Source organism: Sus scrofa, chromosome 13 (genome assembly GCF_054392235.1).
Source record: "Sus scrofa isolate SSC_HxYL_T2T_F1_AM1 chromosome 13, Sscrofa_HxYL_maternal_Yorkshire_Landrace_v2.0, whole genome shotgun sequence".
Classification (NCBI taxonomy): Eukaryota; Metazoa; Chordata; class Mammalia; order Artiodactyla; family Suidae; genus Sus; species Sus scrofa.
Window position 1 is genome coordinate 55,946,304 of NC_139395.1, and position 23,815 is coordinate 55,970,118.

Consider the following 23,815-nt stretch of genomic DNA (forward strand, 5'->3'; position numbering starts at 1 on the left):
TTCATTTTCTTCCAAGTGAATATCCATTTTTCTATCTTTCTCTTCAGAGCTATGAAATTCCATTTGTCTCTTGGAGATAAAATGATTTGTTAAACAATTGTTTTTCTTGGCTCCACATGGATTTTTCCCTCTCCCTTTAAAAGTATGGTCATCAGTAATGTGTATGAGATGTATGCCCCCCTTTTTTTTCAGAAACTGCTCAATGTCCCCACACTTATGCTTCTCCAAGGGGAGGAAACGATGATCATCCATGGCAAGTGGCAGTTGTGGTGAAGCAAAGCTGAGAGCCGGCTTCACACTCAGGAGAGAACCTGCCCCTCCTTCTTGGGAAAGATATTCCCAATTTATTTTTCTATAGACTTTGCAGACTTGTTTGAATCAAGCAGGAGACATTGAATAATTCCTCTCCTCCTTGGATGTCAAAATAATAGCATCATATTTTAGAGTTGAGGCTCAGTTTGTTTTAAAACTAGAAGCCATCTATTAACACCAAGATGGCATGAGATGTTTTTAGAGTTGGGTCATCCAGGTGACATTTTGTTAAAAGAGAACATGGGCTCATTATTAGAGCTAAGAGGTTTATAATTAGCTGACCTTAGAAACCTTGTTAAACCACATGTGCTGGTTCATGGGAAGTGATGACTCAACTTGATCTTTCTTTGCTGTACCTCCTCTCCTCTCTGCACTTCCTTAAGAGATGTTATTTATTTGGTATTTAAAATTTTTTCTTCTTCTTCAGAGTTTCTTAAAATCCTAGTGCAGAATGAGAGTGTCTAAAAGTTTTAGTTTTGGAAGTTGCCATCAGCAGTGGATTTTGCTGAATAGTACTATCTGTGTTTAATAATAAGGTTTTCTTTTTTGTAAACTATTTCTTGTGAAACTATTCTCTGTGTTGCTGAGGTTACAGAAAAATGTCATTTTTCTGTCACTATTGGTGTTCTTCAGACCCTCACTTTAAAATGGATGTGCTTTTGGAAACCTAGGTGGTTATCCACATAGAAAAACACCTTATCCTGGGCCCCGTTGGGTGACTTGGACAAAGCAATGCAATTTAGATGGGGGAAATGGTATGTATTACATTTTGTAAGAGCCAGCTTCCAATAATAACCATCTGACCCTTATGATCCTATGTTTTCAATTTTCCTTTTAAAGAATGCAACAAGCAATGCTGCCAAAGCATATTTTTCTGTCCAGAGTTCACTGATTTGTGAGTTGCTGGGCAGATTTTCCATCTTCAGTGTTAGAAGACAGGAACTTCAAACATTTTTCTCTTAAAGTAACTTCTCATATAACCGTTTCATGGCACATGCTAAACTCTGGGTTTGTATTTGAAAAGAAAACCCCTATATTTGAATACTGCGAAAAAGAGGCATGATTTTAACCTTGGTTTTAAGTTTATGTCTTTGTTTAGCCTTTTTGATTTGGATAGAAGCTCAGTGTCTGCTAATTAGAAGAATAAAAATAGCAGCCCATTGCTAATGCCAAAATTCATTTATTGAGTGCTTACCTTGTGTATATTCCTTTGCTAGGCTTCATTCTGGGACATCTTATACAACATATCTTCTTTAAAGCCTGACTAATAAAGTAGTAGCTTGGGAATCCCTGGTGGGCAGTAGTTGTGATATTCAGTATAACTTCCCCAACTGTCCTGCATGGCATCAGACTGAGGACGTCTACATGAGGAGATAAGTCATTAAAAAAAAATCATTTCTGGGAGTTCGTGTTGTGTCTCAGTGGGTTACAAACCCAACTAGTATCCATGGGCATATGAGTTTGATCCTTGGCCTCGTTTAGTGGGTTAAGGATCTGGAGTTGCCATGAACTGTGATATAGGTCTCAGCTACAGCTCCAATTTGACCCCTAGCCTGGGAACTTCCACATGCTGTGGGTATGGCCCTAAAAAAAAAAAAAAATCATTTCCAGGAAATGCCCTATATCTTTGTACAACTTCCTGGCCTTTATAGAAAGAAGTCCAGCTAACTTGAATATTACTTGGCTTGGTAAAAATGTTGAAATAAATCATGATTGCTATTCTTGCCTTTTTCTTTTTTCTTTTCTTTTCTTTTCTTTCTTTTCTTTTCTTTTCTTTTCTTTTCTTTTCTTTTCTTTCTAAATAAAAGAACAGTTTAATATTAGCAGAATTAGTTCTCCACTGCTGCATAACAAGTTACCCCCGAATTTAGCAGCTTAAAACAACCAACATTTATTACCTTCCCATTTCTGAGGCGTGAGATTTAGGAGTGGCGGGGCTTCGTAGTCCCGGCTCAGGTTATGTTTATGGTTAGGAGGGCAATAGGGCTGCGGTGATCCAAGGGACTGCAACTGGAAAGACTGAAAGACTTTGAAAGATCTTACAGACTAGGACTGGAAAAAGCACCTCCATGAAGGCTCACTGACTTGGCTCTTGCCAGGAGACCTCAGTTCCTTTCTGTATGAGCCTTTCCACAGTGCTTTTAGGATGCAGCAACTGGCTTTTCCCAGAATGAGTGATCCAAGAGAGTAAGACTGATAGGAAGGGGAGAGGGAGAGTGGGGAGGAGGGGGGAGGGAGGGATAATAAAAAATACAACAAACAAGAAAATGACCACCGTACTCGTCATTTAAAGTTTGCAAAGAGTTTCCAAACATGGTTTTTCAAAAGAGTTCTCAATGGCTGTAGTGTCTTTCTCTCCTAACACTAAGGAGCAGAGCCTCTTTCTCTAGAAGAACTAGGATATAATCAGGCTTTTGCAGAAATCTATACTTCTAACTGCTATCATATGGCCTTGGTAGAATTTGCATTAGCCAGGGGAGAAATGATAATGTGCTGAGACCTTTTACTGTACTCCAACGGAGCACTTCCCTGTGGTTTTTGAGATTTTCCATCATCCTCTTTTCATTATCCTAAGGATGCTATCACTGAAGAGCAAGTATGAATGCAATGGCATGTGTTTTGTAAGCACTGAGGAGAGAGAGGAATATCTCTTTAGGTGTATGGTTCTCTCTAGTAAGATAAGTGTAAACAAATCACAAGTCCATGAAGAAAGTTTAGACAAGAGCATCAGAACATACTAGAGTAGATGGTTTATTTATTAATAGTAATAAAGACATTTTTATATTAATCTCTTGAGAAATAATAAGTATTAACAGCTCTTAAGGAGCTGTTAATTTAGGGACCTGTTAGTGAGAACAGTGATGGTTTGGAAAGGGTTTTTAAAAAATCTTTTATATTAACATTAAATGAAAAAAACAATTTCAGTACATAGATCTATGGATTATAACACACATAAAATTCCCAGAACTACAACCACAGTCAAAATACCCAACAATTCCATTACCCCCCAAAATTTCACTCTTGCTGTACCTTCAAGGTCATGACACCCCCACTAGTAATTCATTTCAATCTCTGATCTTTTCTCCATCATTGTAGTTATGCCACATAAATGGATTCGTACAGTATCTTATCTTTTGAGATTAAGTTATTTCATTCAGCACAATGCTTTTGAAATTCATCTAAGATGCTGTTTCAGTAGTTTATTCGTATCTGTTGTTAAGTAGCATCCCACTGTATGGATGTACCACAGTTTGTTTAGACATTCATCTGCTGAAGAACATTTGAATTATGTCTGGCTTTTGGCAATTATGAATATGTGCTTATGTACAAATGTTTTAGTGAACATAAATTTTCATTTTTCTGGAGTAAATATGTAGGAGAGGGATTAGTGAGTCACCTGAAGGTATACTTTGATAAAAACTGTCAAAACTGTTTTCAAGAGTAGCTGTACCATTTTGCATTCCCATCAGCAATGTAGGAGAATTCCAGGATGGTCACATGATTAGTGACACTTGGAATTATCAGAATTTTTATTTTAGGCATTCTGTTAACTATATAGTGGTTTCTCATTATGTTTTTCCTCTGCATATCCTCTTTGATAAAGTGTATGTTCAAGTTTTATTTATTTTTAAATGGCTTATTTTCTTGCTCTTGAATTTTGTGAGTTCTTTTTGTATTGTGCTCTTGTTGTCATGTTCAAGAACCCTTCACCTAAATCCAGTTCAAGAATAGTTTTCCTATGCTTTTTTAAAAAAACTTCATATTTTATGTTTAGAACTCTGATCCATTTTGTTTAAATTGTGCAATATGTGTGAGGTTTAGATTAGCAATTATGTCTTTCTATCTATCTATCTATCTACTTATCTATCTACTGTGGGCATAATTAATTGTCCCAATGCCATTTGTTGAAAAGACTATGATTTCTCCATTAAATTGTCTGCATCTTTGCCAAACATCAACCAGCTGTATTCATGTTGGAGAAAGAGGAGAGAAAGGAAGAAGAGGAGAGAAAGAACCCAAATAAACAAAATAAGAAATGAAAAAGGAGAAATCACAACAGACACTGTGGAAATACAAAAAACTGTATGAGAATACTATGAACAATTACATGCCAACAAATTTGACAACACAGAAGAAATGGACAACTTTATAGAGTCTTACAGCCTGTCAAAACAGAATCAAGAAGAACTAGATCAACTGAACAGACTGATCACTAGAAATGAAATTGAATATGTCATAAAAACACTCCCTACAAATAAAAGTCCAGGACCAGATCACTTCACAGGCAAATTCTACCAAACATACAAAGAGGGACTGGTGCTCATCTTTCTTAAACTTTTTAAAAAGTTTGAAGAATAAAGAACACTCCCAAAGACATTCTATGATGCTACCATCACCCTAATTCCAAAATCAAAGATGCCACCAAAAAAGAAAACTATAGGCCAATATCTTTGATGAATATAGACACAAAAATTCTCAACAAAATTTTAGCCAACTGAATCCAACAACATATCAAAAAGATCATACACCATGACTAGGTGGGATGCATCTCAGGTTCACAAGGATGGTTCAACATACACAAATCAGTCGTCATACACCACATTAATAAAAGAAAAGTCAAAAACCATAGGAGCATCTCAATAGATGCAGAAAAAGCACTTGAAAAACTCCAACATCCATTCATGATAAAAACTCCTACCAAAGTAGTTATAAAGGGAACATTCCTTAACACAATCCAAACAATTTATGACAAACCCACAGCAAATATAATACTCAATGGAGAAAAATTGAAAACCTTTCCACTAAAATCTGGAACAAGACAAGGATGGCCACTCTCACCATTACTATTCAACATAGTACTGGAAGTCTAGCCACAGCAATCAGACAAACAAAAGAAATAAAAGGCATCCAAATAGGAAGAGAAGAGATAAAACTGTCACTGTACGCAGATGACATGATACTATACATAGAAAACCCTAAGGACTCAACCCAAAAACTACTTGAACTGATCAACAAATTCAGCAAAGTAGCAGGATGTAAGATTAACATTCAGAAATCAGTCACATTTCTGTATACTAATAATGAAACTTTAGAAAAGGAATAAAAAACATAGTACCTTTTAAAATTGCATCCCCAAAAATCAAATACCTGAGAATACACCTGACCAAGGAGGTAAAGGACTTGTATGCTGAGAAATATAAAACATTAATCAAGGAAATTAAAGAAGATGGAAAGAAATAGAAAGATATTCCATGTTCCTGGATTGGAAAAATTAATATTGTAAAAATGGCCACACTATCCAAAGCACTCTACAGATTCAATGAAATCCCTATCAAATTAGCCATGACATTTTTCACAGAACTAGAACAAACAATCCAAAAATTTATGTGGAACCACAAAAGACCCAGAATTGCCAAAGCAATCTTGAGAAACAAAAACCAAGCAGGGGCATAATTCCCCCAGACTTCAGGCAATATTACAAAGCCATGGTCATCAAGACAGGGTGGTACTGGTACCAAAACAGACATACAGACCAATGGAACAGAATAGAGAACCCAGAAACAAGCCCTGACACGTATGGTCAATAAATCTTTGACAAAGGAGGCAAGAACATAAAATGGGGAAAAAACAGTCTTTTCTAAAAATATCACTGGGAAACTTGGACAGCTGCATGCAAAGCAATGAAGCTAGAACACACCCTCACACCATGCACAAAAATAAACTCAAAATGGCTGAAAGACTTAAATATGAGACAAGACACTATCAAACTCCTGGAAGAGAACATAGACCAAATTCTTGGAAGAGAACATAGATAAAACAGTCTCTGATGTCAGCCATACAAATGTTTTTTTTCAGGTCAGTTTTCCAAAGCAACAGAAATGAAAGCAAAAATCAACCAGTGGGACCTAATAAAACTGACAAGCTTTTGCACAGCAAAGGAAACCAAAAAGAAAACAAAAAGACAACTTACAGAATGGGAGAAAATAGCTTTAAACGATGCAACTGACAAGGGCTTAATCTCTAGAATATACAAGCAACTTATACAATGCAACAGCAAAAAAGCCGACAACCCAATTGAAAAATGGGCAAAAGACCTGAATAGACATTTCTCCAAGGAAGATATACCGATGACCAATAAGCACATGAAAAATTGCTCAACATGTTTGATTATTAGAGAAATGCAAATCAAAACTACCATGAGATACCACCTCAAACCAGTCAGAATGGCCATATTAATAAGTCCACAAATGACAAGTGCTGGAGGGGGTGTGGAGTAAAGGGAACCCTCCTGCACTGTTGGTGGGAATGTAAGCTGCTACAACCACTATGGAGAATAGTATGGAGGGATATACTTTAGAAATCTATACATGGAACTTCCATATGACCCTGCAATCCCACTCTTGGGCATATATCAGGACAAAACTTTCCTTAAAAAAGATACATGCATCTGCATATTCATTGCAGCTCTATTCACAATAGCCAAGACATGGAAACAGCCCAAATGTTCAATGACAGATGATTGGTTTAGGAAGATGTGGTATGTATACACAATGGAATACTACTCAGCCATAAAAAAGAATGACATAATGCCATTTGCAGCAACATGGATGTAACTAGAGACTCTCATCCTGAGTGAAATAAGTCAGAAAGAGAAAGTTAAATACCATATGATATCACTCATATCTGCAATCTAATATACGACACAAAGGAACCTTTCCACTGAAAAGAAAATCATGGATTTGGAGAATTGACTTGTGGTTGCCAAGGGGGAAGGGGAGTCAGTGGGGTGGATTGGGAGCTGGGGTTAATGGATGCAGACTATTGCTTTGGGAATGGATTAACAATGAGATCCTGCTGTGTAGCACTGAGAACTATGTCTAGATACTTACAATGGGAGAAAAAATTATGTGTACATTCCCCTGCTGTATAGTGGAAAAAAGTGTGTTGGAGGAAATAGCAATAATAAATAAATAAAATAAATAAATAAATCCTATGAAGAATATCAATGGGTTTTATTCTAACAGGCTTTTAAACAGTTAGATTCAGGTCACTCATTTCAACCAGTTTTCTAGAGGTTGTGGTTTTTAATTGAATAGCACCACCCAACAGACCTGTGTGGTTGACTATGGTCTGCTGTTTAGGGTCAGACCTATGCATGAGCTGCCTGGGGGTAAGTCCAGAAGTCAAAATCAGCTTCATAAGTTTATCCTCCCAAGCTCTTTTTCTCCATGTTCTCCCAGTGTTTCTTGGTTCCCTATGGCTTCCCATTTTCCATCTGCTCAGAAAACTGGGACTTTACTTATCTTACTCTGTTGCATATTTTGTGTCAGTGCAGCCCTTGTCTGGGGCCATGTAACAGAAAGACAGAGAGAAACACACACACCGGTAATGAGGGATTGACCACGACTCCTTTGATCTGTGAAGAAACATCCATTTTTCCCAGAGTTTTTGGTACCTGTGGACCAACCCAGCCTCTGTATGAGAATAGAGAATGAGAAAGAAAAAAAGAAGAAAAGTGGGGGATCTCCTGCACTCTGTTTAACCCCTAGAATCTCCTTTCCCACTCCTCATACTAGCATTAGCAGGCTTCTCCTGGAGCTCTGTGACCTGTCCCTGTTTCTCAACTCCAGGCTTCCCTGAGTTTGGGCAGGGAATACTGGAAGAAAAAAAGTGGTAAACTTACTCCTATTCCCTGAGAATTGGTCAGAGAAAAAGTTTTCCCAGTTTTAAAGAGAAGGGAGACAGACTGCCATCTGATGTCATGGCTCTGAAAATTAAATATTGTTATGGCTTTTTTTTGTAAAAATGTAATCTGCCACAACCAATTAATTGATCAAGAGTTTTAAAACAGTGATTTAAATATGATTTTATAATATGTGTTTTCTGGAATAGTTCTATTAAGTGAAACTTCCTCTCATCTGTGGTTAATCAGTGGTACATCTCATATAGGAAAGGCAAGATATACATCTGAATCTTTCCCTTTATTTGCCAATTTTCAAAATAATGAATTAGTCTAACAGTATCCTCCAATGATGATCTATTAAAGTTTTTCTTTTTTTTAAAGAATCATTATAATCTCGTGGATTTAAACATATTTGATCTGTTTAGATTCGTTGAAGTTATTAATCTTATTGATGAGGAAATTTTAGTAGAGAACATTTTGTTACACTTTGACTGCCTTGATAAACCATGGTTTTGTCCAAGTCACTTGCCAGAATTATAGTGGGAACAGATGACAATAAATGAGTAAGACACCCAGAAGACTGATCTTTTCCTTAAGGGCCAGCAAGTGTTCAGGAATGAAGTACAATGTCACCTTTTTACTCATTAAAAATTTTTTTTTATTATAGTTGGTTTACAGTGTTCTGTGAGTTTCTGCTCTGCACAAAGTGGCCCAGTTATACATATACATACATTCTTTTTCTCACATTATTCTCCACTCATTGAACCAACAAAACTTTATTGAATACCTACCATGTTCCATCCTTTGTATTAGGCATGGGAATCTGAGTAGCAAATAGAAATAAGCATGTTCCCTGCCCTCAGGGAGATTACATTCTAGTCAGGGAAATAAAGACATTGGTGAAATAATTGCACAAACACATGTTAAATTGTAATGGGACAGGAACTAAAAAAGACAACTATGAGGATTAGGTTTGGATGGGAGCATAAGAGTTGGTCCCTTCTGGGTGGCCAGAGAAGCCCCCGCTAAAGACGTTAACTTACTTGACATCTGAAGGAGAAGAGGCTGACTAAGCCAAAGGGGAAGGGGTTGACAGTAAATCCAATCTTAAATTATTATTATTATAACCTTTCCCTTCTGCTCCTATTTAAACATTATAATCTGGCCCCAAGCAGACTCTAATCCTCCCAAGCCTAGATTGAAAAAAAAATATTTTGAAGTCTTCCATTGCTGTTTAAGAAAAATGCCCATCACTTCCATTTTCCTTCTCCAACAAATGACACTAACTTCTTCCAGTTATTAAGTCGAGCATATGCAACAGGATGTTTGTACAAATAAATAAACCTAGACTTTCTCTTCACACCCTACAAAAGAAAAACCCATCCAGGGGGTCTTAGAAAGATCCCTTATCTTTGCACTGCTTTTTCCTTGGGAAACTGTTGATTTCCTTCAAGAAGAGTTCAGAAGCACTTAATTATCTGCAGGACAAGTTGAGTCATGTCTTTAACCCCAGATTTGATTCTCCTTGAGCCCACTAAATGGTGGGCCCCCATGGGGTTTGCTTCAGCTGCTTGCATCTGCCTTGGTAACTCCTGGAAATCAGGCCTTGAAGTAAAGGAAGAGAAAGCTTAGATGGTGGCTAAATAAAGAAATAGCCATATACCTGGCTCTTTACCCTGGGAATCATCCCCTTAGAGGTAAACCTGACCTTTACAGTGAGTGGGGAGGCTTGACACACAGAGAGAGCAGTGGGAAGCAAAAGAATGGAAGAGCACAGTAGCCTTCTACTTTGAATTAGGAGGTTTGGTCCTGACAAGTGCTCTAGGCACCCCTCTGTTGCTCACAACAGTGAAGTGTATTCTGAGAGTTCTGGGAAGCCAGCACTGCAGTATTTTCAATTTATTCTTTGTTTCCCAGCCTTGCCTTTTGTATGCAGGTGTAGGAGGTTCCCGCCGTGATATGACTGTGCTCTTAGCTGGAGTGGAAAGTTGCTGTTCTGCAGATGCTCATGGCTTCCAGCAGGAAAAGAGCCTTATTAGAAACAGAGCCCTCCCTCTGGTTCAAGAACCCTTCCACCCTGATTAGGCACTATTGATCCCTCAATATCAGTCACCAAAAACCTTGGTTTTCTGCCCAAGGCTGTTATGTCACAGTTAAAGATCTGCAAATGTCCGTAGAGTCTTGGCCAGATAACTCTGGATAGCATTACAATTTCAAGAAAGAAATATTACACTGGTGACTCTCTTTCCAAATTCAAGCCAGCTAAAGCCAAAGCGGATTTTATGGCGCTTGCAACTGATTATTCCCTGGGTAGATATGGCTTCAGGCATAACATGATACAAATGATGTCAGGAACCCTGGATGTCCTAAGCTATAAAATATTGGGGTGCTGTTACCAAAAGAAGAAAAAAATGTTATTGGACTGCCACAAGTAATACATATCTGCTTCAGTTAGTTTAACATTTCTAGTATACTTGGAGAGGATTATTTTTTCTTCTCTCTCCTTTCTCGCTCTAGAGCCTGGCATGTCTCATGGATAAAAAAATGGAGGGGAATGTTTGTAATGCAACTCTAAGAAAAGATGGCAATAATAAGATATACAGGATAGTCTACCAGGAAGTTAACCTTTACAGGACAAAGGTAATAGTCTACCCAGAGATCAGTCGCTATAGAGGTGTCTACTCCCTTCACTATCTCTAATTTCAACTCATGATTTGAAGCTCCCTTCTTCTTAGGAGTAGAACTGGGTGGAAAAGATAATTACTACCAATTCACAAAGAGGTGGTGGAAACCGGGTGGAGGAACGAAAGAGATGAAAGGAGACAGGGAGGTTGTGAGATGGGCAGAGAATGTGAAGGAGGGGGTCTGTAGCTAAAGTGCTGTTCCTGTGGGGGATGCTCTAAAAATCTCTAGTGAGGCTAAGAACCATCTACAAAATGCACAGAGACAAGGTACACTGCCTGGACACTACAGCCCAAGCATGATCATCCTTTAAACTCAGAAAAGGTAGATGTAAAGAATTTATGAAATACTCTTCGGGCTTCTGGTGTGTGTGAGTGTGTGTGCTTGTGTGTATACTGACCTGGTTAAAGGAGAGAAGGACTGACAGGTACCTGTATTTCCCCTTGTGGAAGTTGGGGGGTGAGACTAGCCCACAGGATGGACCACCTAGCTAATGAGTTTTTTTCTTTGTAAATGATTGTCCTACTCATTCTTCTTCAAGATCCAAGCTACATACACAGCCACTCAGTGGCTCTCTTGCTAAGGGTTAAAGCCTCTACTGAGAGGCAAAATAGTTGAATGGTTATACCTTTATCTTTGGGGTCAGACAGTCCTGGAGTGAGTCCCTTCTCCACTGTGTGCTACCCATGTGACCTTGTACTACTGTGTGACCTTGAGCATGTTATTTCCCCTCACATTTAGTAAGCTCTCAATGGTGGGGAGACACAATGATGATGCAGATCCCTATTATCTTACTGAGTTTGCCTGTGTGGGATTTGGGGACTTGAGCTTGAGAGTCAGATTAGAAAAAAAAAACAAAAAACAAAACTTACTGAAATAGAGACTTAGATGTTTGGGATGAGAGACCTAGCTTTGCAGTTGCCTGAGTACCAGACCACAGGAACCACTTCCCTGGGCTGGGCTCTGCTTTTTATATCTGCACAGTATGTTTGTATGTGGAAGGAGGAGTGATCAGAATAAGTGAAGTTTCCCATCTCACATTGTGTTGAAACTTGGTTTGGATCTTTCTTTATAAATTTTTTTGCTGGGAAAATGGAAGGAGTAGGAGCTCAAGGATAGAGTGTGGCATGGGGGAAAGGAGAAGGGGAGGTGGCTCCAACTACTAGGTGTCGAGATAAGCATTGCCCGTCCCTCTCCTCAGGCTGTTTGGGATGAGAGGTAAGGTAGCACCTGCTGTGAGGACCATCTCAGGCTCCCTGTGTGGGACACCTTTCCTGGCTTCCATGTTTTCCCTCAGAGGCTGAGACCTGCCAGAAAAGTCAGCTTCTCTCCTCAGCCCAACTCAGAACTTGATGCAAGCTGATGTATTTAAATTCATCCATTCCGACTCTGAGTAGTGAAAAATCATTTTATTTGTTCAGAACTGAGAGGGAAGAAAAACTTCATATATTGTTTCCTTGCAATCTAGGGAGTCATGGGATGGCTTCTGTAATTCTCAAAATTATGACAAGGCATCCATAAAGATGAGGCCAAATCCCCATGTAGCAGTTCTGGTAGCTTAAAGGAACATTATTTACTACCCATTCGTGCAGTGTGGCAGCGAGGAAAGACTTCATTTAATTCCTTCATCACAGTTAGAAAATGAGCAGGTGGCAGGCTGAGCACCTCCTCAGATGGAGGCTCAGCGATAGGGGGCTGCTTGGGCTTTTTTCATAGTTATTTTGTGCATTTCTAAAAGTGATGAAGTCTGTTTAATTTACATATAATGCTCTCTCCTTAAAGCCAGGTTCTATCAAAAATGTTCTGTGTTAATTCCATTCCATTCCATTCCATTCAAATTAATTCAACCTTTGTGGAGCAACTAGTTGCCACTGGGCTAGACCTATGAGGGTATAACATGAACTGGGCCAGGCCTCGGCTTCCCCAAAGCTAAGTGGATGTTCTCAGTTGCTGCTTAAAGGCCCATAAACTGTAGAATGAAGGCAGTATTGGAAATTGTACATAGTTCAGGTTTCTCACTGAGCAGATTCAGCCAGTTCTTTTTCATTTTCTATCTTTTCATCCTCATCCGCTTCCTTTACCTAATAAAGCACACACTTATTAATTCAGCAGATATTAAGGACCTAATTGCATGCCCAGAAGAGAGGCAGTGTGGGAGGAAAACTGATTGTTCTCATTCATTTGTGAACTTATTTGATAATATCAGGAAACTAAGCTTGAGAGCTAAATGGCCAGGTCATGAACAAGGGCAAGTTGCCCACATCTCTGAGCTCCAGTTCCTCCTGTGTTCATGGAGATGACAGTAACATGTACCCTCATGACTGTGCGAACTAAAGGAGCTAATGCGTATAAAAAAATCAGCATATTTCCTAGCGCAAAGTAGATGCTCAAGAGCTGCTTTCTATCATCATCATCATTGCCATTTTGGAACAGAAATTCCTAGAAGTCAATGACAAGTACATTTTCGGCAATTATATTTTATGGGCGACAGCCTCCAAAACCTTTTAACAAGTGATATGTATTAATAATACATTAATAAAATACTGAAAGTTAAGTATTTTTTGTCTGTAAGGAAGATTGTACAGACTTAGCTTCAATAATATCATCCTTTGCAGCACTGAGTCTGGGGCTGGGAAAATGAAGGAAAATGAAGGGAGCAAGAGGCTTTGTGGAGTTACACGACAAGGAGCTGGGACAGAGCCAGCATGAAGAGAGACCAGGGTGGGTTTTGCAGACCTGGTTTGCATAAGAACGTGAGGGAAACCTTGAGAGGGAGAAGACAAAGACTTGGAGATAAATCCTTTCTGGTTGAGAGAAAGAGAGAGAGAAAGAGAGAGAGAGAGAGAATGGATGGATGATTGAATGGATGGATGAAAGAAAAGCCCTTAAGGAGGCACAGGCCTCCACAGATCTCAGAAGGGCTCCACATTTTGTTTAATGCTCTACTGTCACCCTCTAGAAATTTTTAATAATTTGTGAAAAAGGGGCCCCACATTTTCATCTCTTCCAGTCTCTGCAAATTATGTAGCCGGTCCTTTCTTAGGGAAAGATTTGTGAAAGTTTCACTATGTGAAATGAATGGAATCCCTGTTTAGTGTTTTTTTTTTTTTTGTTTGTTTGTTTGTTTGTTTTTTTGAGATTTAACCAGCTTTCAGTTGTTGGGGGTGGGGTGGGTCAGTTGTGGATCCTTTGACTAAAACTCCGAACTGGGCTGGGCCTTAAGCTGGCTCCAGTGCTGCTTCATCCAGATTCCACAGCAGAAGCGCACCCCCTCCCTCTGCTCTTAGGTGGGCATCCTGCTGCACCCTTCCCAATCCCATTCATTTGCAAAGTCGCTGGGAAGTCTATAGGCAGCTCCCAGTGTGTGTTCCCTCAGTCAGCCTCTGGGGGAACCCATCCTACACTCTACCCTCCATTCAATTATCCTTGCAAAATGCTGAAAGAAAAGGCTGGAGGTGTTCCTCGAAGGGTTAAGATAAAGGAACATGTTGTGTAGGACACAGGGATGTTTTCTCCACAGGAACTCGAAATTGGGCAGGTGCACACCACTGCTTCTGGGTAGACTTTGTGCCAACCCACTTTCTTGTCCTGCCTTATATTTCAACAGAAGGCACCATGTAGAGAGGATGAGGTGCTGCACATTCAGCCCATTATCTAATGGTTTCCAGGGTCATTTTGATCTTGTCAGGATCAGCAGGCCTCCTTTCAGCTGACCAGAAACAGTAAATGGACAATTTTGAAACTCTTTGTCTCAGTTATGCTTTGGGGGCAAACTCTGCCATAAATACTGCTTTCCAGTCCCCATCTCCGTTTATCAGCCCACCATTTTCAGATATGATTGCCCCCATCCCACGACCTGGTCACCAGCTCATCTGGCCAACATCGTGTCTGTGAGTGATTTGCTGTGGCTTCTGCCTGCACCACAGTGCTTACCCCCAGAGAACACACCGTGATGTATACCTTTGCGCAGGCTTTTGTCTCTAATTTAGTGCCTCTATATCTGTAATAGCCGTGTTGAACTGAAGCTGAGAAAAAGCATCCTTACCACCCTCTATTTTTAGGGAGTCTTTAAGAGGATAGAGAATTACCTTATTGATCACTAGTCAGAAACCATTACCACTCACCCCCTCTGCCTCATCAATAAATGGCACCAAATTTCATTTCCAGGAGACATATTCAAAATAGGAGTATCTAGAGCTGTGCATAGAATTATAAATATGGTGGAATCTAAAGGAAAGCATTTCAACTCAGGAGATAGATTATAGGGTATGCCACACCCTGTAAAGGATTTAGACTTCTAAGAGTATTGACATTTCTTCTATAACAGATTGTTCCACTCATGGAAATTACAATTACTGTCATTTTTGATACTGACAATGAAAATTACATATATTTTCTTCAGACATGGTATTTTAACTAAATAGTGAAAGAAGACAGCAAGTAGTTCTAAATGGATGTCAAAGAATGTGTTGCTTGAACAGTCTAGCTCTGCTATGTCTTTATGAAAAGTTTCCCAGTGCCTCATTTAAATGCTCCAACTATAGAGCTGAGCCAGATCTAGATGGCCTGAAATACCATCAGGTCCCTAGTCATGAGGTTGATTTGGTATGAAAAACTGGTGGTTGAGAGCACTTTAGAAAACAGTAAAAATCTCTACTCCAAGTGTCACGGTCAGACCAACAAATGTCAAATTAAATTCGATGGGTGAACTTGTTGGAACTTAAAGGCTTTTCTGAGGAATATTGCCAGGGATTAGAGTTCTGGGACCCCCTTAACGAAAATCCAGGCAAGATGAAGCCTTCTCGTTGGAACTGAAGACATTAGTGTGAGCCAGGGTTTCTGCGTTTGGTACAACAGTGGCTTTACAGACTCTTAACAGGAATTTCATTAAAGTGAAAAGAGTTATCGGAGTTCCCATTGTGGCACCATGGAAATGAATCTGACTTGGAACCATGAGGGTGTGGGTTCAACCCCTGGCCTTGCTCAATGGGTTAAGGATTGGTGTTGCTGTGAGCTACGGTGTAGGTCGCACATGCAGCTTGGATCTGGCGTTAATGTAGCTGTGGTGTAGGCTGGTGGCTACAGCTCCGATTCAACCCCTAGCCTGGGAACCTCTCTATGCCACTGGTGCGGCCCTAAAAAGACAAAAAGACAAAAAAGAAAAGAAGAAATAAAAGTAAAAAGAGCTGTATAGTAAGATAGACTTAAGACTCTCTAAACTAAACAAAACCAAAAGGCTTTTCTTACTGTAGAATTCTCACTGCTTTCAGTTTGCCAAACTGCCTTGTGAATGAGCCAGGGTGGCGGGTAATACTCCCCAAACTTGTTGGAACTTAGAAAGTTTTTCTGAGGAATATTTCAAGGGATTAGAGTTTCCCCTTGTGAAAACTTCTGTCTTGGTCCTGGGGGGCACGTCTAGAGGGAAGGGTCCCCATGGGCAGTGTGTGGGCTGCAGTATTGGAGCACTCAGAGGTCTAGGGTCCTGTGGACACCTGGGCTGGTGCCTGAGGAAATCACTACTTTCCCCCACCCTCATAAGGCTCCTTCATGAAGTTCAGAGAACAGTCCACAGCAGTTTGACAGGAGGCAGCCTAGGCTCCAAGCTCTAAAATATCAGGTTCATTTTCTTGTCTTCTTTGAAGTCTGATATCTTTGAAGTTCAGTTTTCCCTTGAGATTTGATGATCAGAAAACAAAGACCAAATGTCTTTATATACTGTGAAAAGAAACTGCAATTAAGAACCAGGCCGTGCTCCCCAGATGACTTAGCCAGTGTGCTAGAGTTCAGTGTTCACAAACTTTGATTCTACTGGGGTTTTAATGAGGTGATAGCCCCCCAGGATCCAGGAATGCTGGAATCCTGCCTTGCCAGTCCCTTTTCCACTGCCGTCCCCCACCCCCCCGCCGACTCCTCCCCTGGTGAAGTCCTGAAGAGTGTTATATACCTAAGGAACCAGGATATGCCCGAAGCTATCAATTTATTTACAGCTCCTTGACTGTTGAGCCCTGGTAAATGCTTGAGATCTATGTGGCGTCTTCTGGTTCCATTTTTTTCACAGATCTAAATGCCAGAATCTACTACAGTCCGGCCACCAGAAGTTAAGGAGAGAGGGACTGCACAGCAGCTGGAGAATAAGCCTGGCTCAGTGTGTTCACCAGCTGCCAGCGTGGAGAAACTGGAAAGGCAAGAGGGAAGGTTAATAGGTCAGCCTCAGGGCAGAATGAAATGGGCCCTGATGACAAGCCCCATTTCACCTGATGTAATAACTAAGAGGAGGATTGTCTTAGTCCAGTCTGGGTGCTTTAGCACAGTACCACATGCTCTGTAGCTTTAAACAACAAAAATGTATTTCTCACAGTTCCTGGTGCTGGGAGTCTGAGATCAGGGTGCCAGTATGGTTGGGTTGTTGTGAGAATTCTCTTCCAGGTCACAGATTGCTGACTTCTGGCTATGTCCTCAGTTGGTAGAAGGAGCAAGGCAGCTCTCTTGGGCCTCTTTTATAGGAGAATGAATCTTATTCCTGAGAGTCCTACCCTCATGACCTTATTACCTCCCTAATACCTATCTCCTAGTAAGATCGTATTGGGCATTAGAATTTCAACATAAGAACTTGGAGGCAACACAGACATTAAGAATATGGCAGAGATTGGTCTCTAATGATGAATTATAGGGACCTAAGAATCAGCTGGAGTTCCCATTGTAGCTCAGTGGGTTAAGAACCCTACATAGTCTCCATGAGGATGGGGGTTCAATCACTGGCCTTGCTCAGTGGGTTAAGAATCCAGTAGATTGCTACAAGGTACAGCATAGGTCACACATGCAGCTTGGATTTACTGCTGCTGTGGCTGTGGTGCAGGTCAGCAGATGCAGCTCTGATTTGGCTCCTGGCCCGGGAACTTCCATGTGCCTCAGATATAGCCTTAAAGAGATAAAAATAAAAAGAAAAAAAATCAAAAGAATCAGCAGATTTAGCCCCGGTCAGAACCAGCTTGATTAGATGATTACTGAGATGATTCCATGCCTGGCTTCTGTTTTTCATAAAAGCACCCAAAGCCCCAGTAAGGGCCAAGCCAACCTGTGGTAACCATAAATATCACATCAATTACCAGGTTCGATCCATCTGGAGCAAGGGCCCCTGGACCATCAAAATATCTTGGCCTGGAACCAAGACTAGGAGATGTATAGACACAGGATTGAGGCCACTTCTACTCCTTTGCCTGTGAAATGAACTCACATAGATATGCCCCCATCCTTTAAAGGAGTCGAGTGGACAGTTTCACCCCAGTAGATGGATCAGAAAAGATTGGACTGTGCCATTTTCCTCACTTCTTTCCTTCTCTGAGAAACTTGAGCCCCATCTGGGTTTCTGTTTCTGAGCCTGTTTTGATTCTGATCCTGGCCCTGGGATCACAGATCTGTACTCAATAGCATTCTGAAAGGTCAGATGGCCTACTTATGTACCTTCAGTGTGCCCCAGAGATACACAAGTCTTCTATTTTTTAAAGATTCTTTTTATTATTAAGAAATGTTTCCTTATATGTAACCTCAAGCTTTTGTACTGCTCTTTGTGGAAGCAGAAAACAGCTGGATATTAACTGTGGCTGAATCTTGTGTATTCTCAAAGATTACTGGTCTTACTTTTCTCAGTTGAAAAATACAGTCTTAACCTCTTTTTTCTAAGTCTTATTTTCCTTCTTTTTCACCATATTGTGAGTGTTCCAAGAAAAAGCCTCCTTAAATTTATTAATTGTGAAGTTCCCATCGTGGCTCAGCTGGTTAAGGGTCTGACATTGTCTCTGTGAGGATGTGGGTTTGATCCCTGCCCTCACTCAGTGGGTTATGGATCCAGCGTTGCTTCAGGCTGCAGCATAGGTAGCAGATGCAGCTTGGATCCAGTGTTGCTGGGGCTATGGCATAGGCTCTGATTCAACTCCTGTCCTTGGAACTTTCATATGCTGAAGGTGTAGCTGTAGAAAGGGGGAAAAAAGTAATCATTAGAATCATCTGGAGACCTTTCTAAACATACTAAATTACATATCTTTCTCCAGACTTCCTGTATAATAATTTTAGGAGCAGGGGTAGTTTAGAGCTTGGGCAGGAATTACCATTCTTAAACAGGACAAATAAATTATTTAGATCTTTTTGAAGTGTGTGCCCAGCTAACAGTTCTCTCTCAGGGAGTGGCATACATTCTTCAGAGGTGGGTCCCTGGTATCCATGTTGGCACTAGCTTATAGATGAGGGAACATTGTGTCCAAACAGGCCAAATAGTCTTTTCCCCAGAATCTAGAAGTGGTACTTAGAGACAGGAGGTCAATCTCTGAGTTGACTAGAAGTATGATATGAAAAAATATGGAGACACCAAATGATGCTGTGAAGATGGAGATCAGAGAAGGATGGCCAGCAGATAGGAATAGAAGGAAGCAGCTCTCTGAGATACTTAAAAGAAAGCAAATTGTTCCAATGGCTCTGGGCTCTGGTTCCAGGCTCTGCATTCTTGCCCTGGGGTTCCATGAGACAATCTATATCCTTGGCGGTAGACGTTCCCTTCTTGCCTAACCTAGCTCAAGCAGATTTTCATTAGAAGCCACCAAAAGAGGCCTAATCAAATAGAGAGATAATGGCCCCACTGGGATTGGTGATAAGTTCCCAGCCTATGTCTCTGTTCCTGTTGACTATGGAACTCTCCACTTTGCTTCCCTGAGGACTCCCATCTCCTTGACTTTGAAGGAATATTCCATTGACATTATCATACCAGATGATTTTAATACTCCCCAGACTTTGAATGAGCACTGAATGGTCTACCATTGAACAATTTTCCAAGTTCTTCTAATAGAAAAAAACTCCACTAATGTTCACTAGCTGATGTTTCACCTCAAATCTGTAAAGTCAATATTGTTATTTATATGTGAGGAAACTGAGGCATAGATGGTAAATAACCTTCCTTAGGTCACAGAGCTGATAAATGGTGGGTCGAAGACGTGATCCCAGATGTTACTACAGACTCATCACTTTGCTACACTTGGGTTGAAACTGAAGTTCTATGATTGAGAGAAAAGCTCTTGATGCTCCCTGAGAAGTAATGGGAAAATTCTCATTTCTGCACTAAGAGAGCCGTCCAGTTTGCATTCTATAGGAAGAAGGAAACCATGTGGTTTAGAGAGTTTGGGTAGTTTTCATTGATGAGTCAGAACTTGAATTGAGGCCAGAGAGAGAAAGGTGTTGCCATCTAACTACCCATTTCCTCCTTTAAATGGAGCTCTGATTTTATTTAGATAACCATCACCTCCCCAGGTGGCCCACATGCTAGGATAGGCTGTCCTCCAGGAAAATACCTCATTTTTCTAAGGGTAAACTCATACTCCTTGCCGAGAACTGAGCATGTAACCCAATTAGGCCAAAGAGATGCAGGGAGAGGTTTCCTCAGGAGCTTATGAGATAATTTTGTCTGAATCTTATGAGAAAAATTTCCAAAGAGATTCTCTCTTCTGCTCTGCATGTTATTCTCTGAGTTAATGATTGCTACAAAAATGTACATAGCAAAACCCCATATAGCCTCAGCACCATAGAGCAATGTGCATCTATTTAGTGTTCTAGGCCTTTGTTTGATGGAACAATTCAATTCTCCTGACATCAGCTGGACTCACTTGTTAGAGTCTGGGGATCAGCTGAGCTAGCTTGGGTTCTACACCAAAATCTCCCATTCTATCCCAGGGCCAGTAAGCTCGCCCACACATGTTCTTCTCAAGACACTGTCACGGGTATAAGAGCACCTGAGGAGATAAGTGTATCTCCAGCCTAGGCTCCATTACACTTACCAATGTCACATTGGCTAAAGAAATTCATATGGCTAAGTATCAATCCCACCCTTCCTGGGAGTGGTGGGGAAGGTGTTAAATATTTCTGAGAAATAATACAATCTACCACAGGGCCACGCATAGTTATGAGACCCAGGAAGATGACAGCCCACCTCCCTTTCAGCCTGCAGATAAAGCCAACACACATGGATCTGAAAGAACCCTAGGAAAACAGAGCTGGAACCACTAGATAAAATCCACCTGAAATTCTAGTCCACATCTGGACTTTCAGTAATGTTGACCAGATTTGACAGTATTTAAGCAAGTTCGAGGTATATTTTCTATTACTTGCAGCTAAACCTCTCCCAATTCAGAATTTTCCTTGGAGCATCTGGGAACAATGACCCCAGAGATGTAAATAAACATAGCACATTGAGAAAGAAGCAATGCAAAAAGCCTAGAGAGATCTCATACACACACACACACAGACACACACACAGACACACACACGCACACGCACATGCACACGCACATGCAAGTGATTTGTCCTTGGAAACCCAACTATCCCTTTCTGTTATCACTCACATACCTTGAAGCAGATCTATTCCTTCTTGATTTTGTGTAATTTGATTCAGTCTCAGATGTTTATTCATCTGGCCTTCCAGTTGGTATGGTACAGTCCAACTGAACAGTGGCACTTATTATTCACTATAAGCTCTGATCAAGTTGGTAAAAATCAGGTTTGACTCCTTTCAAGCCAACCAGGAGACTGAGTCATTAAGGAGAAAGGTGGATCTCTAGCTTCACTGAGGCTGATGCTTAAAATTCTCCTGTTAAAGCTCAACCACTTCCCTCCACTCACCTTGACAGAGGTGCTTCCTTCTTTTGTAGAGCCTTTGTTTCCTAGCTGTGGAAGGCAACATTTGTTTCCTCCTTACACTCTCATCATGTTACAGTAATAACAGAGCACAAATTGAGTGGGACTTTATTCAAAGGATTTTTAAAAGTCACATTTAAAAAATACTGGTTAAGAGCAAAAGGTAATATCTCAGAATAGGAATCAATCATTTAAAATAATGCTTATTTAGGCTTACTGTATGCTTATAACTCAACTGATTTCATGATACCTTAGAGGGTAAAACAGTGAGAAAGAACATGGATAGTATTCATTGGAGACCTACTATGTACTGGGCACTCTATAGGACCTACTATGTACATTATTCATTCAATCTTCATAATAATCCTGGGAAATAACTATGCTTTTTCCCTTTTTGGAAGAAAATGATTAGCTTTTCCAAAATCTCACAGCATGTGGAGGAGTCAGGATTTGAATTTTGACTTGGGAGTCCATTTTATTTACACTAAACTATACTTGCTTGAACAAAAGACATAGCACAGTGGTTATGGGTATATAGACCTGCCTATGAGAATAGCAAAATCTGATCCTGTTGCCTGCTAGTTCTATGACTTTGGCCAGATTTCTTAACCTTTCCGAACCTCAGTTTCCTCATTTGTAGAATGGGGATAACCCTATTATTGTCCTTTGGGTGAAGTAAATGAGATGATGTGCATAAAACACTTAGCACAATGCATAATGCATAGTAAACTCTGCAATGAAGAGTATTTTTATTATATTGTGAGTGCCTGGAACAATGCTGTCCATTAGAAGTTTCTGTGATGATGAACGTGTCCTATATTTGCATTGTTTAATGTGGTGGCCTCTAGTCCCATGTGACTATTGACAGCTTAACATGTGGCTAATGCAAATGAGGAACTGAATTTTTATTTCATTTCATTTTAATTAATAACAATTTGAATAACCGCATATACCTAGTGGCTACCATACTGGACAGCTCAGGGCTAGTACATGCCAGATACAATACATACACAAAAGAATAAGATGCAATTCTCATTCATGGGAAACTTACAGTTTAATGGAGGGATAGGCTGATAAGTGCATGAGTAGAAGACATGGTGATAGGTATTATAGTGCACCTAAAAGACATAATACTCAAAAAGAACAAGGGACTGATTGTGCCTAGGGATCAGGAGAACATTTTAGAGGCTATGACAATTGAGCTAGGCCTTGAAGGGTGAATCAAGATTCAATTTGTTCATTCAACAGATACATGGTGAGTGCTTTCTCTGGGTCAGACACCAAGTTTGAGAGACCATATGATTGTCAAATGAGAGATAAAGGTAAGTGTTCAGCGGGTATTGATTGGACACATTCAAGCACATCCTAGGCTTTGGGCCATTGCTTGATTTTAGTGCAAGGCACTGGAAACAGAAGGAAAGGGTGATTGTAGGAAATATTTTACAAATACATAAGATATAATGGCTGATTGCATAGGGAAGGCAAAGAAGAAATGCAAGTAAAAGATGGTTCAGAGCTTTGGGAACCATCTGGTTCCTTTAGGGGACCAGAGGGAAAGGAATATTAGTTTTAAAATCACCCAAAGCTACTTTAGCCATTCTGTTAGTTATTGTCTCCATTTGGCCAAAGAATCAGGCTTTACAAACGTCCCTTAAACCATTCTCCTTTATTATTCCCTTCCGAGCAAGCATGGTTCATAACCATCTAAATCCATCAGAAGATTTATACTTCACTGGTAATGGAGTCATTTCTGTAATCTGGACTTTAAAGCTGAAAGAAAGGGCATCTGGTGACAAACAATCCCTGCAGGGCTTGGAAATGTGTCCTGATAGATGCAGCAAGTGACCATCTACTCCAGATGGATATGACTGCTACTTTTCTGTTCCTCACATACAGCAAACCCTGGCTCAGCTGGTCTCCCCTCTTGCAAGGACGTCTAGACTACTCTCCTGCAAGAAAGGTCTAATCCATCCTTCAAAGACAAACTCACACTGTTCACTGAGTAAATGTGTATTGAACCAGCTCTGTGCTAGGTACCAGCAGTGCAAAGATGGAAAGACACTATCCCTACTCTCGAGAAGCTCCAGTCAGCTTGGCCTGGGGTAATGTCCCCAAACTCTCAAGTTGTCATTCATTTTGCCTGTAGATGCACTGTGGGTGAATTCCTGGGCGTAGGGGCTCTTTGTGCATTCTTCACAATGTCTGTGTCCAGAAGAGGTGTTCAGATGAATTCTCTGAGAACACCACTTTGCTTTGTTTGGAGTAAAAGACTTATTGCATAGTAGCTAGGAGAGTGGGGTATGGGGTAATACAGATTGCATTCAAATCTTTCCTCCAAAGCTGGCTCTGGACTTATTAAGAGGGGGAGTGGGGCAAATTCTTTATCTCAGTGGACCTCAGTTTTATCATCTGTAAAATGGAGGATAGTTTGTAACAGCATCTTTTATTTGGATTCTAAACATT

The 23,815-nt window shown here is 40.3% G+C and overlaps 1 pseudogene; it reads right to left on the minus strand.

Moving 5' to 3' along the window:
- Positions 1–204: 204 nt before the first annotated feature.
- LOC146397363 (small nucleolar RNA U3) lies at positions 205–311 on the minus strand (annotated as a pseudogene).
- Between the last annotated feature and the right edge of the window lie 23,504 nt (positions 312–23,815).